Below are 14825 nucleotides of genomic sequence, written 5' to 3'. Positions count from 1 at the left end.
TTCCATGGGATCCAATAACCTGACACCAATATATATTCAGGCAACACACCAATGCACATAAAAAAAGAAATACTTTTAAAAACATGAGTAACTTTAAAATGTCCCACAGTTTTAAGTGTCCCACAATGGAACACACTAAAATTTCACACAGAGGTTAAAAGTACTGGCAGATTTTCCAGAGGTCCAGACTTCAAACCCCAGCAATTGCATGTTGGCTCACAACCAGCTGTAATGAGAGCTGGTGCATTATTCTGGCATTCATAAATACATGCATACAGAACACTATACATAGTAAATAAATATTTTTTAAAAAATGCAGTCCTGCTGGGCAGTGGTGGCACACACCTTTACTCCCTGCATTCAGGAGACAGAGGCAAGTGAATCTCTGTGATTTCAAAACCAGTCAGATCTACAGAGTGAGTTCTAGGCCAGCCAGTACTACACAGAGAAACCCTGTCTCAAAATACAGTCACTTTATCCGAAAAATCATTCTCTTTACCATATCTAGTCTCTTTTCAAACCCCAAAAAATGCTTTTAAAAGTTTGAACTCTCGGGCGGAGACAAGCAGACGCAGGTAGGCCTGTGGCAGCGGCCCGCAGAGGTGGATGGGTCCGGCGGCAGCGGCCGACAGGGACATTTAGGCCGGCGGTAGCCGGTGGAGACATTCAGGCCCAGCGGCAGCCCACAGAGGTGGACAGGCCCTGCTGCAGAGATAAGCAGACAGAGGTGGACGGGCCCGGCGGTGGCGGCCGACAGAGACATTCAGGCCCAGCGGCGGTGGCCCACAGAAGTAGACAGGCCACTGGGCAGAAACGGGCGGACGCAGGTGGGTCCGCAGCGGCGACTCGCGAAGGTGGAAGGGCCCGGTGGCAGCGGCCGACAGGGACATACAGGCCCTGCGGCGGAGACAAGTGGACCCAGGTGGGCCTGTGGCGGCGGGCCACAGGGGTGGACAGGCCCAGGGACGGAGAGGGGCAGACGCAGCTTGGAACGGGGACGCCCCTAGCCCCAACACCTGGGGAAGAGGTTATCTCCGTGGGTCAGAACCAGGGCGAGTCTGGGCACTCCGTTTGGGGACAACCCAGGGCCCAACTGCTGATCCTGTGAAACCCAACAACTTGGAGGAGTTGGTGAGACTACCCTGCTCAGCTGAAACCCATCTGGGAGAGGATTCAGATGCCTACAGTTTGAAGTCTGAAGAAACAAGATCAGCTGAGGAGTTGACAAATGAACAAAACGTGACCTGGGAACACAGAAGAAGGCGCTACCCAGCCACTAAACCAGATCACCAGAATCATAAGTATATAATTCATCGACTGAAATCAGCTGTCCCTGAAGAAACAGCCCAATAGCACCAATTTAACCAAGAACCCCTACTAAACCAAGACTAAAAATTAGAACAAGAGAGGCACTCTCAGACACAGACACCACCTGCACCGCACAGAGGAAAATATGAGTAGACGCCAGTGCAAAAATACAGGCAACAACATAAAGACCTATATGGCAACATCAGAACCTAGTGATTCTATACCTGCAAGACCTAAACATACCATGACAGAAGAAACAGAAGAGATCAACCCTAAAAATGACTTTAAGAAGATGATAGAGGCCCTTAAAGAAGAAATAAAACATTCCCTCAATGAGGAAATAAAAACTTTCCTTAAAGAGGAAATGAAAAACTACCTTAAAGAGGAAATAAAAACTTTCCTTAAACAGGAAATGAAACACTCTCTTAAAGAGGAAATAAGAACTTCCCTTAAAGAGGAAATGAAAAACTCCATTAAAGAGGAAATTAAAAACTCCCTTAAAGAAATGGAAGAAAAAATGAACAAAAAATGGGAAGAAATCAAATCAAGCCAAGAAAAAGCAATTAAACAGATGAAAGAAACATTCCAAGATCTGAAAAATGAATTTGAGACAATAAAGAAAACACATGCTGAGGGAATGCTGGAAATAGAAATCCTGACAAAACGAACAGGAACTATAGAAACAAGCATAACCAACCGATTGCAAGAGATGGAACAGAGAATCTCTGACACTGAAGACATGATAGAGAAAATAGATTCGTCAGTCAAAGAAAATACTAAAGACAAAAAAGTTGTAACACAAAACGTCCAGGAAATTTGGGACACCATGAAAAGACCAAACCTAAGAATAATAGGGATAGAAGAAGGAGAAGAATACCAACTCAAAGGCACAGAAAATATATTCAACAAAATCATAGAAGAAAACTTTCCTAACCTAAAGAAAGAAATACCTATGAAGATACAAGAAGCTTACAGAACACCAAATAGGCTGGATCCAAAAAAAAAGTCCCCTCGCCACATAATAATCAAAACACCAAACACACAGAACAAAGAAAAAATATTAAGAGCCGCAAAGGAAAAAGACCAAGTAACATATAAAGGTAAACCCATCAGAATAACACCAGACTACTCAATAGAGACTATGAAAGCGAGAAGATCATGGACAAATCTCATGCAGACACTAAGAGACCACGGATGCCAACCCAGACTATTATACCCAGCAAAACTCTTAATCACCATAGGCGGAATAAACAAAATATTCCAGGATAAAACCAGATTTAATCAATACCTGTCTACAAACCCAGCCCTACAGAAAGCACTAGAAGGGAAAATTCAACCTAAAGAAGCTAAACACATCCATGAAAAATCAAGCAATAGATAATCCCACACCAACATACACCACAGAAGAAACAAGCTGGCGTAGCTATCCTAATATCTAGAGAAAAAGGATGTTTCAAAAGAGAAGAAGTCTTGTGGCAATGCCTCAGTGGTTCAGGTAACTACCAGAACTCGGAAAAGTTGGTTGAACTTAGGATTGACTGGGAGGCCAAAGATTTAAAAAGCAGAAGATTCTCTCAAGACATAAGTTGTGTGATAATAGTGTGGCTTGTGTGTGTGAATGAGAATTTGTAAATGTTGAATTCTAGGCTTCGACAATCATTGTCAGTGCAGATTAAGCTGCAAGTATTTATGTTCTAAAACTTAAATTATAAAGCTAGTTACGTCTTTCTAACAACTAGTTTTAATGTTCATGAGCATATTTTACCTACATTACTTTTTCAGGATGTTGAGAAAGCACAGGCTGGAGGCTGGGGGCTAGATGGTTTTGAGGAAGAGGTCTTGGTGGACTCTTTCATAGAGCAAAGGGAAGCAATGCCTTCTGGGAAATGAGCTAAGTTTTAATCTAGTCTTTAAGATTAGAAGTCAAAAACAAAAATATTAAGGAAAGGAAAACTTAATTGATCTTTGAAGTATTGTTATGTGGAATTGAGTGGGACTTTTGAGGCCTTTCTTCCAGAAAACAAGGACTTGGTTGTCAGGCCTATATTAGGCCTAAACCTTGGTGCCATGTAGTTGTACTTAAATCATTTCAATGGAAAGTGTCTTAGTGATTGGATCTTCTAGTGCAGTTTGGAGTTCTTCCATTTGAAAAATGTGATATTTACATGGGATTGTTTGAATCTTGTTTTCTAGTCCCTCCCCATCACCACCCTCATAATCTGAAGGTAGATTTTTCTCTTGATAAAGGAACAAAAAAGGTGAACATCTTGTTTGTAAATAGGTATCTAGTAACTAGTGGTAAACTTGAAATGGTAGAATTCTTTAAAGCCTAATTCTAGGTAGCCTTAAGAAAATGTATCTTAATTATTTTTGAACCTGTATTCACCTTGTTTTTTTCAAATATCTTAAGTTATATTTTCTTTTTCAGAGCTGCTTCTTATTTGGGGCTACTTTTTTTTTTTTTTTTAAATTGGGGCGTAATTCATAAAAGGGTATATTGTTTTGATGAGACTTTTTACATCTATGGCTGGATGTCTTTCTTTAGTCTTCCAAGAAGGGCCATTTTACTTTTTTAGAGTTACTTTTTAAAGTCATGAGGTCAACAACTTGGACTACTATGCATGTAAGCGCTAATGCAAATTAAAGCCCAAGTTGACCTCCAGCAGCAGTTCATTCTATGTTGACAGTGAGAGAACACTTTGCCTGTTAGGATACTGTTACTCGTGGACTGAAATGCTGAAAAAACGCCTCCCCCTATTTTGTTTTTTGCAAAAATCAAGGTATATTCTAGGGTTTCCTGGTTGACCTCAACAGATAAACTGAGATGATAGTCTTAGATCAGAAATGATCTGAATGTAGATTTACAGTCTACGTGTACAGCTGGGTAAGTGAGATCGCTTTCACAGTTCTGCATGTATCCCATCAGCTCCCCATTAGTCACTGAACTCTTAAAACTGGTATTGTAACATTATCACAATGTTTTGCGCCAATTTTATAAACTTTACAGTACAATATGTGTTCCTTTTCTGAGGCAAACCAAAGGTATATTTCTCAAGGTTCTGCTGCTATCAGCTGCGTTGATGGAGGATTTTTTATACATTTGTAATAGATAGGAATAAACCAGAAAAAAAGAAGAAAAAAAAAGTGGTGGAGGAAAAGGTGAACACTGCAAGAATACTCAAAAGGGCTGAGAGTTGCAAACGCCAAGAATGGCTTTGCATAGTAAATGGAATAGAACAGCTCTGAACTATAGCTTACTTTTCCTGGTTTGGTCGGACAGAATGATTGAATGCTTTTGTACAAAAATCAGAGCCTTAAAAACAAGGATTTGGTGAGATTGTAAAATGGTGTGCCACTTTGGCAAAACAGTTTGGTGGTTGGTCAAAATGCAAAACATTGTTACTCTGTTACTCAACAATTCTACCCTTAGGAATATATCCTCAAACTACTGAAAATGTGCACCTATGAAACATGTACATGAAGGTTTACAGCAGTGTGTTGCTAATAGTAAAAAAGTTAAAACAACTCAAATAGCTATCAAATACTGGAGAGAAATAAAATGTGGCTTATTCATACAATAGAATATTATTAAGACATAAAAATGAATGAGAAACTGACAGATTAAATGACTTTGGTGAACCTTCATAATTTCATTTGTAGATCTTTCCATTTCTAACTTATAAATACATTTGGGGTTATAAATTATAAAAAAAAAAAAAAAAAAAGTTTGAACTCTCTCAGGTGTGGGCTCCTAAAAAATAAAAATTTGGTTAAATAATTCCTTACTTCTAGAGGGAAAGGCCCAAGGCAAAGTCTCTATCTGACAAATAAAAACCACTTTCCAACTGTGTAAACGTGTGATTTCCAATGATGGAACCACTTACTACCTTCTGAGTTTCTCCAAAGGGCTTGGGTCACTTCTTCAGCTCCATCCTCTGTAGCACACACAGCTTGCCTTCCAAGCTTGGGATGGCTCCATTCTATAGCTGTTGTTGTTCTTGTCAGTCACCCCACAGTACTGACATCAACCACAATGCTGGGTCTTCTGCTGCAACGTGACTACACTTTCATCAATGCCTCTCATAGACTCTCTTCATGGTTCCAAGTCTCAAATTCTATGTGTGATTACTTTAATTTTGGACCTTCAAATGCTAGTGTACTTCCACATTCACCAATGGCATCTCCTGGCTTCTCACAGTGCAAAGTCTCAGCTGGAATCCTTGGCCAAATCATGCCTTCAAAACCAGTACCACCTGTATGACTCTCACACCACCAAATTTGATGGCCAGCATGAAATACAACTGCCTCTGGGACACAGCATCTCTGTGCTCTCAGAAACCACTTCTCATAGGATTTCAACTCAGGAATGTTGGGCCTCTCTTTTTTGTATGTGTTTTTGGTTTCAAGCTGGCCTTGAAATCACAGTTATCTGCCTGGCTCTACCTCCTGAGTGTTGGAATTAAATGTGTACACCACCACCACTGTGGGTTCTTCTTCATCACCACTAGTTTCTCAACTCCACACAACCAGAATTGAGTTTCTCAGTAAAACAAAGGTTTCACTTTAGTAGTTCAGATATTTTGTTAATCATAGCTGATTACTCTGCCAGAGCTATCCAGGGCCACAGAATCTTAATTCAAAATAATAAATGGCACCAACAGAATCTTGAAACTTCCCTCTGAAACTTCACAAGCCATATTCCATCTTCTGGATTGCTCTCAACATTCTTATATTCCAAGCTACTGTTCAATAAACACTCAAAGTATTTTCTTATACAATTTTTCAAAGTCCCTCCATAATCCAACTACAAAACAACATGGTCAGGTCTGTCAAAGCAAGAACCCACTCCTAGTACCAACTTGTCTTAGAGTTTCTATTGCCACAATAAAACAACATGACCAAAAACCAAGCCGGAGATGGAAGGGCTTATTTTTTGCATATATTTTTCACATTTGAGTCCATCATTGCAGGAAACCAGGACCAAAATCAAACAGAAACTGAAGCAGAGGCCATGGAGTGGTGCAGCTTACTGCCTTGCTCAGCCTGCTTTCTTATAAAGAACTCAGGCCCACCAGCCTAGGAATGTCACCATCCACTTTGAGCTGGGCCCTCCCAGTCAATCACTGATTAAGAAAATGCCCTATAGCTGGATTTCATGCAAACATTTTCTTTTGGGGGCATGGGAAGCATCAATACAGGGTTTCTTTATGTAGCCTTGGCTATCCTGTAAATAACTCTGAAGACCAGGCTGGTCTCAAAATCACAGACAACTGCCATCCTATGCCTCCCAAGTGCTGGCATTAAAGTTGTGCACCACCACCACCAGCTTTAAAACATTCTCTTAATTGGGGTTCCCTCCTCTCAGATGACTTTAGTTTGTGTCAGATTTGCCAAAATACTCCAGTGCAGGGTACTTGAGCTGAAAGAAGAAGTGGACAAATGTCTCATTCCAATCCCAGAAGCAATATCCAGTTGATAGCCAGCTACTAATGAAAGTTTAATTTCCACCAAGGGAGTCTCACTGGGGAAACAAACTACTTTGAAGGGTAGGCTGCATATTCAACGGTAGATGACAACAGAAAATGAACACAGTGGCATCCTTGGATGTTTTTTGTCTCACAGTATCATGTCAGGGTGTTTTCTTTTTTGGTTGTTTGTTTCTTTGTTGTTTTTTCTTGGTTATTGTGGTTGTTGTTGTATTGTTTTGTCTTCTTATTTTTTTCTTCTTTCATTTTTACCCTATTAGTTTCTCTGAGTATGTATAATGGCTAACACTTTAAAGTTTTTATGAGACTGAGAATGTGCAACCAAGTGGGTCTCTGATTCATCTAACTTGTTTGGGCTTCTTTCTTTCTTTTTTGTTTGTTTTGCTTAATCTAATATGTCATTTTTTGTTTTATCTTAGTATATTTTATTTTATAATTATCACATAGAAATCTGTTTATTTTCTACTGATAGACAGAAAGGGTTAGGATTATGGTGAGCGTGTGTGTGTGTGTGTGTGTGTGTGTGTGTGTGTGTGTGTGTGTGAGTTTGTGTGTGTTGAGTGTATTGTTATGTGCATGTGTGGGTATAAGAGTCCTTGAAGGCCAAAGAGGACATTGATCCCTTGGAGCTACTGTTACAGGGGGTGTGAACTACATTATATGAAGTCTGTGTATTGAACTCTGGCACTTTACAAGAGCAGTACATGATTTTGTCTGCTGACACATCTCTCCAGCTTCTATAATATTCCCCAATATCTGTTTATTGAAACATCCATGTCACTCCTCAGTTCTACTTCTCTAACTCCCAGGATGCATCAGGATTCTCTAGTCTTCCCCCCTACAAGGGGTAGCATTGTGTTGCCTTCATCTGCAAACATGAGGTCACAAACTTCCTTCAACTTCTCAAATAATCAGTTGCTGTCAAATTCTTACATTCACTAAGATATCAAAAAGAAGCCTCTGAGTTAATTTCAAATTTTATTACATATTAGAGATAAATACAGCACTTCTACTCTGCACTAACATTCAAGTTAGTAAAAGCCAAGTCCTTTAAAAATAGTTGGCTGAGTGGAAGGTTATGGGAGACAATATAGATAAAAGTGGTATACATGACACTGATAAACAACACCATTAGAAGAAACAGTGAGAGTCACTAGCTAATGAATAACCTTGCATTGTATCCTAATAGATGGTTCTGTACCAACATTACATTTGTCAGTTAAAATTTATGAAAGGTCAGTTCTGGAAAATGTTTTCTCCCTTAACTTTTGAAGAGAATTTCTCTCTGGTCTTAACAAAATGATGTAGCACTTGGGGACAAAGATGCATCCCAGCAAGCCAGCACTGGAGGCTAAGATGGAGAAGACTTCCACAGCCACCATTACCTGGCCTTTGGAGCTGTGGTAGAGAGGGAGAAAAGTGACTCAGACAGTGCAGAACAACAGCATGCTGAACGTCATGAATTTGGCTTCATTGAATGTGTCAGGGAGATTCCTGGCCAAGAAAGCCACAGTGAAGCTTCCCAGGGCCAGAGAGCCCAGGTATCCTAAGACAGAATAGAAAACAGTTACTGAGCCCTTGTTGCACACAATGATGATGTGGCCATGCTCAGAGTGTGCATCAATGTCAACAGAGGGAGGAGATGTTCCCAGCCAGATTGCACAGAGAATAATTTGGATGATGGTGCAGATGGGAATAATGTAGTTAGGTACCCCTGATACCAGGAGCCACTTCATCCTTCTTCCAGGAGTAGTGACTTTGAAAGCCAAACCCACAGTAATTGTCTTGGCCAACACAGTGGAAACAGCCACAGTGAATAAAACTCCATATGTTATTTGCTGCAGGATGCAGGTGACTGAGTTGGGATGGCCAATGAAGAGCAAGGAGCAGAGGAAACAGAAGATGAGGGAGATGAGCAGGATGTAGCTGAGAGTGAGGTTATTGGCCTTCACCATTGGAGTGTCTTGGTGTTTCACAAAGATCCCAAGAACCAGAATGGTGAATGCAGACAAACACAAGGCCATACAGGACAGAGTCATCCCCAAGGTGTCATCAAAGGCCAGAAAGGTCACAGGAGTTATTGGTAAAACAGCATGAACAAGACAACATGAGAACTCCCAAGTGAGAGTGGTAATACAGAATATTTGAATTGAACAATAATATCCCATTCATAAGCTGTATTTTCCACCACAGCAAGTAAGTGATATATGAATGTAATTGTGCTAAACTGTGGATAATAATGGAGCACAATGATGTGCTTCAAAGTTTTTATGTCATTCAATGAATAAAACCCACCTATCATTTGTTGTCTGCTATGATTACATTTTTTTATTTGTTGTTTTTAAGGAACTGGGAAGATGGCTAAACTGTTAAGAACATGGTCTGCTCTTACAGGAGGCCTAAGTCCAGGTCCCAGAACATGTGTAGTGCCATATTACTAACAGTAACTCTGGTACAAAGGGTATCAGATGCCTCTGGTGGCCTTCACATGGACCTGGCCCTGTGTGGACTTACTACCCTCTACACATGCCTTTTTCAAATATTCATAAACATATGTTTTTTGTTTATTTTTGGGTATTTATTAATATAGATGCTCTTTATAGTTATTAACTTAAATCAATTTTATTACAATCTGTTATTTTTGCACATGTGTGTAAGTGGTGTGTGTGTGTGTGTGTGTGTGTGTGTGTGTGTGTAAAGTACAAGTTGTCAAGAAGGCATCTTGTAGGAGTTGGCTCCATCTCATTTCAAACGGCTTCTTGCAATGAGTTCAGGTCATCTGACTTGTGGCAAGAGATTTACCTGATAACTCTTCTAATTGAACCTAAATATCATTTTTTAAGATTTAGTTATTTATTGTGTATGATGCTCAGCCTGCATGTATGCCTGCACACAAGAGGCGGGCAGGGAATCTCATTACAGATAATTATAGAAAGTTATAGGTGGTTTCTGGAAATTGAACACACGACCTCTGGAAGAGCATCCCATGCCCTTAACTGCTGAAACATATCTCCAATGCCCCAAATGTCCTTTTTAAATGTTCTTTGCATATAGACAATGACTAGCAATAAAAGTCAAAAACCAATTCTGGACTCTCCTTTGAATTTGGCCATCTCCAAATGAATAACCAGTTGACTTATATGGTTTGTGTATGCCAAACTATCATTGGAATCATTGTGGCTCTTTCTTTTCACTACAAAACTATTTTATCTATATTATTGTGACATTCATTGCTACTGTGTACAAAAATCTTAAGTGGGACATCTGTCTTTATCTACATCAAGTGTCCACACTTTTCCCCATATTTTATATGAAATCAAGTGCTGTCTCGTGTTTAGCTGTTTCTAGTAATTTTACCCACAGTTACTACTCTTTAGTTACAACAACCTACAATGACATCAATCTCAAAACCCTCTGTGAACCTCCCTCACATGGAAGTAACAGCACTTGCATCCTCCCAAAGTTTCCTTAGCAGGCTCCCATTGCAGCCTTATGGTACCACCCTAAATTCACATCTTCATGCTGTCTTCCCCACACACCTGTCACCTAAATGACAACACAAAGTACTAGCAATTCATCTAATGCTGTATAAAAAGCATGCACATCACCACACAATACTTATTTACCATTTTAATATATGGTGAATCTGTGGTGGTATTGTGTTCCCCAAAATATTGTGGATCCTAATAAACTTACCTGGGGTTAGAGAACGAAACAGCCACTAGATACAAAGGCTAGAAAATGGTGGAACACATGCCTTTGATCCTAGCATTCCAGAGGTAGAAATCCGTCTGGATCTCTGTGACTTCAAGGCCACATTGGAAACAGCCAGGCATAGTGACACATGCCTTTAATCCCAAGAAGAGAGCCTTTAATCACAGAGAGTGATGGCAGAAAGCACAAAGATATATAAGGCGTGAAGACCAGAAACTAGAAGCATTTGGCTGGTTAAGCTTTTAGGCCTTTTTTGAGCTACAGTTCAGCTGAGACCAATTCTGGATGAGGACTAAGAGGCTTCCAGCCTGAGGAAACAGGATCAGCAGAGGAACTGGCAAGGTGAGATAGGTGTTGTTTGTTCTGCTCTGATCTCCCAGCATTCACCACAATGTCTGGCTCCAGGATTGATTTGATTAATAAGACCTTCTAAGATTCCTGCTACATGACTCAATACTTTTCTTTGTCAGCAATGTTTGTGGGCATTGGCAAAAACAAGTTGTGTACGATTCACGACTTCAGTAGTAGGAGATGACTCAATCATTAAGAGTCCTTATACTTCTGCAAAGAACAAGGGTTTGGACTCAGCATCCATGTGGAAGCTTATACCTGTCTGTAACTCAAGTTCCAGGGGCTTGTATGCACTATTTTGGCCTCCACAATCTCCTGCACATAAACTCACACAGAAACACTTAGATACGTTCAAGGAGAATAAATGAATAACCAACAATTTACAAAGACTTGTGACTACAATCTAGTCTACATGTACCTTTGAAGGAATATAATCATCGGACAGATATAGTGTAGAATTTCCGCACCGGGCTGTTTGATTTTTCAAAACACTTTCTTTTACAAAATACTACCAGCAATGATTTTACACTGAGTCAAAGGTGTATGTGAAGGCACAGGTTGTTATTATTAAGGACATTATTATTGATCATATACTTGTAAAACAAACTTAGGAGAGGAATATATATTATTTGTGCTCTAAAAGGGCCACAGAACTTAGTAGGTCCACAGACCCTCCCTAGGTCAACTGACTCCATGATAGAAGTACCACTCAGACTATAAAACCCACGACCTAGCAGCACCTCTTGCCAAACTGAAGCAAAAGCCTAATCCATCATAGTGCTTATAGTTCTGAGAAAGTCTCAAAATATACTAACTTTGCTTTTTAGCTTCTATGGATCTACTTTTGGCTCACTGTTCTTGGTAACTGAAGTATGTCAACACAGAACATGGTTCTTTTGCTTCAAATCTCACCCTGAGACAGGCTCAGTGCTACACTGGGGTCCTGAACATCAACTGTAGTTGACATCCAGTTAATGATGACTTTATTTGGCTTAAACCTATGTCCCAGCAGTCTTCTCTGGTGAATAACACAGAGCAGTGCACCCCCCATCCAGGCCCCTTTGAAAGTGCAGTGTGGATAGCAGACACCAGTCAATCTGAAGGATTTCTTCCGGCAGTAAACAATTACCTGTCTCATTGGAAATCTCATTTGCAGGGCAGGGGGTGCAATCAAAACAGCAGGCTGCCATTCCTTCTTATTGGAATTTTCTGAATCCAGGGTGACAATCAACACTGCACACAGCAGAGGGCATCTGAGGAAAAGCAGATAGATGCTGGGCCAGGAGTCTGACTACTCCTTTAATAGTTATAGCATCTCATCATGTTGAGAAGTTAACAAGTTTTCTTTCTATCCACGACCTTTGTGAACACATTTCTTTCAGTGCTTTGTACAAGGCCACACATGAATATGTGAGAACAAATTGATGAAATATTGAGGTGCTTCTGAACTACTAAAAGTTCAGGAAGAAATAGGAGTATATGTTGTGTCACCACTGGAATGCCTGAACTGAAGACCCTACCCACCCATTGTGTAGCTTAGCTTTGTCAACTTTACACAAAGCAGAGATACAAGAATAAAAGAGAAACTACACTTGGAAACCCAAATGGCCCCACTTGACACTGGTTACAACTGTGAGGTGTGCATCAGTACATTTTGGTCAGACTCACCTGTCTAGTTCCTGTGGCCCACTCTATCATGTCTGTATATAAATGGAGCTGTTCACCATATGGAAAATATGGCTTAAACTCTCCTATTTTCACCTTAAATCCAACACCATGGGGGAAATTAGAAATGTGGTAAATGTAATACTTGGCTTGCAGTTTTTCTTTCTGATTCATATGTATTGCATCTCCAGCAGGATTAACAAAGTGAATATTCTTCAGAAATAGGTGAAGCTGAAAGATAGACAACACTCTTCAGTATGTATTACCTTATTTTAAGTTAGAAAATATGTTCTGATTTTATCCTCAGGCAAATTTATTGAAAATGCCCAAGGGAGAAACTCAATGAAAGCATGTGAATAAATAAAGTCATTGTGTTCCTAGAAATTTAGTTCTCTCAGAGGAAACCCTCAAATACAAACACAGAAATACACACAAACACCAAATATAAATATGCACCACACACACACACACACACACACACACACACTTCCACACATACACCCATGCAGAGGCACACACATGATAGAGCCACACTCATTCACACAATATACACTAACACACACGTAGAGACAGACCTAAGCAATCAAGTACTGACACAGACATAGAAACACATAGATACATAAAGATAAAAACAAACACAGAGAGACACATTGATAAAAAAATATTCACAAAGAGACACACACAACAAATATATGCTCATATAAACAGTCACGAACAAACACAGGAAAGAAATATTCATACATGCAAAGTAGCACATCCATACACATGCATACAAAGTCACAGATGTACTCAGACACTCACAAAGACACAAACATGAAGACATACAGAAAATCAGACACAAGTATACTCACACACAGATACACAATTAGGTATTGAACTGAATCAGGACTATTTCCTGTAATATAGCTATCAGAGAATCATGAGGGTTAAGGTCTCAGAGCCTACAGTGGTGTCAGAATCATTGAGTACAATTATACACTCCATCCCTTATAGCAAACACCACATGCATGGCAAATATGGGTCTCAGCATGTGAGAGACCCTTAAAAGATTATAACATTGATGACACCAAGTAACATCCATGGGAAGTTACAGTACCTGTGAGCAGTCAGAATCCAGTTCTCTCAGAGTGTTGATTTGCTGGTTTTCTACTTGTTGAAGAACCATTTCATGGAGAGCATGAGCCATAGCATACACAGCATTGTATATATCATAAGCCTCATCACTAAAGGCCATGTCAAAACTCTGTAGCATTAACCATTCCAGTGAGATGTTCAAAGAGCAGTTCTCCAGTGTCTTACAGTTATATGTTGAGGCTTCACAGCTAAAGTACATCCACCCCAGTCCTGCCAGGAACATGTCTGTGTATTTGGAAGGGTTCAGTGTCTGAACAAAATTTTTAAAACCAGAAATCTCAGCATGGTGGTGTTGAAAAGCAAGAGTCCCATGGAATGAGTCAAGGATGAAGTCTCTCCTACTGGTAATGACATCCCACTGTGAGGTTGTGACCCATATTCTCTGTATACCCTGTGATACCCACATTCTAAAGCACAGAACTAGAGTACTGCCTGTGTCACCATAAATGATAACAACATTTGTGGATGATGTCTCAATTTGGTTGTTATACACTTCAGCTCTTGACATGTATAACTCCACGTTGACTGGTATCATGATCACAAAGGCTAAGCAGACTCTTTGGACTTCACTCTCTCCTCTCAGATCTGAGAGAAATTGGAGACCCTGGTCATCATCTGAGATGACCAGCCCAACCCAGTTCCAGTTGAAGTGATGCATCAAAGAGACCATGGCCAGGGCCAGAGCTGTGTCCTTGGGGGCCATCTGATACAGATTGGGAAACTGTTCATGATCACTCAGGTTTGGATGGAAAGGTCCATAGGTGAGCTGAAAGACATAAAACACGGGGAGCAGCATGAGGTTTTAGGAATGTCAGAAATCTCAATGACAGCCCTGAGGTGTGTGAAGTACCAGTTTTAAATGACAGGAAGGGCAATTTTTCCCTATTACTACAGTTATACTACATTAGAAACATGAAAAAAATTATTTTCTACAGTTTGTTCAAGGAATATCCCCTTGACTGCTAATTCTTCTTCTCATCTATATCTCAAACAATGAATTGGGAATGTCCCACTGAGTGGCTGATTAATTACACTTGAACTTGATTTACATAAATTTGAAGCCAATCTCCCCCTTATACTCTCCTCAGCATCAGGCTTAGCCAAATAATGAGAAAGATTCCATACTTTCCCACTCAAACAACCTCACCTGCGGATATCTGCCGAACT

General features: G+C 40.1%; 1 pseudogene; it reads right to left on the bottom strand.

The window, feature by feature from the left end:
* Positions 1–8020: 8020 nt before the first annotated feature.
* The window catches only part of LOC102922696 (vomeronasal type-2 receptor 116-like), a 31296-nt pseudogene continuing 24491 nt past the window's right edge, over positions 8021–14825 (bottom strand).

This window comes from Peromyscus maniculatus, chromosome 1, assembly GCF_049852395.1.
Source record: "Peromyscus maniculatus bairdii isolate BWxNUB_F1_BW_parent chromosome 1, HU_Pman_BW_mat_3.1, whole genome shotgun sequence".
Taxonomy (NCBI): Eukaryota; Metazoa; Chordata; class Mammalia; order Rodentia; family Cricetidae; genus Peromyscus; species Peromyscus maniculatus.
The sequence above is the reverse complement of the archived record's forward strand: the minus strand, read 5'-3'. Positions and strand labels throughout refer to the sequence as shown.